This window comes from Camelina sativa, chromosome 8 (genome assembly GCF_030686135.1).
Source record: "Camelina sativa cultivar CO46 ecotype springtype chromosome 8, ASM3068613v1".
In the NCBI taxonomy this organism is placed as follows: domain Eukaryota; kingdom Viridiplantae; phylum Streptophyta; class Magnoliopsida; order Brassicales; family Brassicaceae; genus Camelina; species Camelina sativa.
The window spans coordinates 10,916,404-10,919,675 of NC_141887.1; the positions used below are offsets into that span (position 1 = coordinate 10,916,404).

At 45.7% G+C, this 3,272-nt stretch overlaps 1 non-coding gene across 1 annotated transcript; it reads right to left on the reverse strand.

The window, feature by feature from the left end:
* Nucleotides 1-1,051: 1,051 nt before the first annotated feature.
* LOC147939919 (small nucleolar RNA R71) lies at nucleotides 1,052-1,158 on the reverse strand. The gene has a single exon (XR_015564862.1). It is a non-coding gene; the product is annotated as a small nucleolar RNA R71 (small nucleolar RNA).
* Nucleotides 1,159-3,272: the final 2,114 nt, after the last annotated feature.

Consider the following 3,272-nt stretch of genomic DNA (forward strand, 5'->3'; position numbering starts at 1 on the left):
AAGCTTTCGGATTTTAATTGCTTGCATTTCTATTCATCACTCGATCCATTACCCGAACAGGTACACGATCACCTGCTTCGAGTAACCCCTCGAGTTGTTCATACCTTCTTTGCTTACTCGATCACCCCACCCGATCCTGTACTCGAATGCTTGCATCGAGTGCTTAGGTCGTGTGGTTCCTTTTTTATATTCTTTTCTTTTATTATTTTAGGATTGTTAGACAAAACCCCATTATTGCTTGGATTGACTTGCATTGTTCTGATTGCATCCTTCCTGCTAGCATAAACAACCATTTGGATTGATAACCCTTTGTACTACAACTGCATAGGGAATCAATTTTGCTACGTTTAGGATTTCAGCACTTGCTAGATCAAGTTCTCTTATCTACATTGGTTCAGAATCTAACTTTTTTGCTTTCGTTTTTGTTCGTTTTGCATTTCAGGTACATCCCGAGTATCCACCCAACCCGTCACTCGATCACCTGGATCGAGTTGACCCTCGTGTACACCCTCGGTCACCTACTTGTGCATGCAAACACGATCCAAAAAGTAGCCGCAACTTGATTCCATTCATCGACAACATTGACTGAACAAGGTTACTTCGTCAACAACAAGTTCCACAACCGCAACCACCCACAATTGAGGAGACAATGAACGATCAAAACGGTCCACCAGCTCCTCAAGAAAGGACCTACATAGGAGCAGGGGATGCTCCATCTACTCACACTCGAAGGAATGGCACTGTGCCACCTGCTGTCTAGAACAACAATTTTGAGATCAAGAGTAGTCTCATCCAGATGATACAAAGCAACAAGTTTCATGGATTGCCAATGGAGGACCCATTGGATCATCTGGATGAAGTTGATAGGCTCTGTAGCCTCACCAAGATAAATGGAGTTAGTGAGGATGGATTCAAACTCAGGATTTTCCCATTCTCTTTGGACGACAAAGCACACATCTGGGAGAAATCACTCCCCAAGGAGTCCATCATCACCTGGGAAACGTGCAAAAAGGCGTTTCTGGACAAATTCTTCTCCAACTCCAGAACCGCAAGGCTGCAAAATGACATTTCTAGGTTTGTTCAGAAGAACAATGAAACGTTCAGTGGATCTTGGAAACGTTTCAATGGATACACTACCCGATGTCCTCATCATGGCTTCAGCAATGCTTCATTCCTGAGTACACTTTACAGAGGAGTGGTCCCCAAAATACGGATGTTGCTGGACACCGCAAGCAATGGTAACTTCCTCAACAAGGATGTTGATGAAGTTTGGAACCTAGTGGAGAACTTGGCTCAATCTGATGGGCATTATAATGAGGAATACGATCGTACTGTGCGATCTACAGGAGAGGAAGATGCCAAGTACAAGAGGGACATGAAAGCCCTTAATCACAAGCTCGATAAGCTCCTCAACCAACAGCAGCGTGTTCATGCAATATCAGAGGAAGAGCAGTTTCTACAACAAGGGTGGCAGACTGTACAGATACAGGATGTTAACTACATCAACAACCAGGGAGGTTACAACAAAGGGTACAACAACTACAAGCCGAATCCAGGCTTATCCTACCGAAACCCGATGCATAGCCCAATGCTTCCATCTAGTTCATCATCGGTGGATTTGATATCACTGATGCACACAGTCCTATCCAATCAGAAGACCGACACGATACACATTAATACAAGATTCGACGATCTCGCTTGCCGTATATCCGCCAACTTCAAAGAACTACATAAAAAGTTTGATGACTTGGGATCTCGAATTCAAGTGCTCACAGATAACTCGGCTTCCACCTCAAAAAGCCCTACGGAGTCTGCACACGCAATAGCCCTACGGAGTGGACGACAACTACCACCTCGAACGGCACCACTGAACATCACTGAGGACATCAATGATTTAGATGGGGAGGATCTCCGTGAACCGGTTACTTCTGCTGAACCACCAAGCCACTCCCCAGAACAACCCGACCCTGCACCTGACCACACTACTCGAATAGATGATCGAGTTGATACTCCGGTACCTCTGTCTCCTACAGGCAAACTGGGAGGAGAGAAACATAAAGAAATAAAATTTATCCCTCCACCCTACAAGCCACCATTGCCATTTCCTGGACGATTTCGCAAGGAACTTCTGGAGAAGTACAAGGCATTGTTCGAGAAACAGATGCAAGAACTCGAACTCCGCATGCCTCTAATGGACGCTTTTACCCTGATACCTCCTTACCAGAAATTCCTGAAGGATGCAGTGATGGAGCGGATCAAGCAAGTACAAGGGATGGTCATACTCAATCATGAGTGCAGTGCCATAATCCAGAAGAATGCTGCACCTAAGAAGCTAAGTGACCCGGGATCGTTTACCTTACCTTGCTCGATCGGACCATTGAAGTTCGAAAGATGCCTTTGCGATTTGGGGGCAATCGTTAGCCTGGTGCCACTAACTGTAGCCAAACGTCTTGGATTCGAGAAATTCAAGCCTACCGACGTCCAACTGGTTCTGGCAGATCGAACTACGAGGTTGCCAAGCGGAGTTTTGGAAGACTTGTCGGTCAAGGTAGGGTCAGTAGATGTACCAACCGACTTCGTGGTTTTGAAATTGGATGTGGAGCCAAGGGATCTGCTTATCTTAGGACGACCATTCTTAGCCACCACAGGGGCAATGATTGATGTAAGAAATGGGAAGATCGATATGAAGCTCGGGGAAGATCTCACTATGCAGTTTGACATTCGGGAAACTATGAAGAAACCTACAATAGCTGGTCGAACCTTCTGGATAGAGGAGTTAGAAAAACTGCGGGAGGAGGCATTTGAGGAGATTGCAATTGGAGATTGCTTACAAACAGCACTGACAAATGATGGTAAGGAGGGATTCGTGCATCAAGAAACGGAGCTCTACAAGGAGCTGCTTGATACTTATTAAGAAGTCATCGAACCAGAACTAAGTGAGGACATGAGGGAAGCTGAAAGAGAGGGACTGATGCTCGACAACAGAAGTTCGGACAAGTCAGTAGTCACCTCCTACGTCATGTCGTGCAGTTGCTCAACACCAGCCCACCCGGACGCTAACACGATTGCCCCATCGAGTAGGATGATAGAGCACAACCTCGAGCAGCAACTCCAAACCACTGATGATTGGTCCAAGTCTAAAGCGTCTAAAGTGGAACTCAAACCTCTTCCATCTGGGCTAAGGTACACTTTCTTAGGAACTAATTCAACCTATCCAGTGATCGTCAATTCTAGCCTACCTGAAAAGGAATTGAAATTGCTTTGCACGCAAT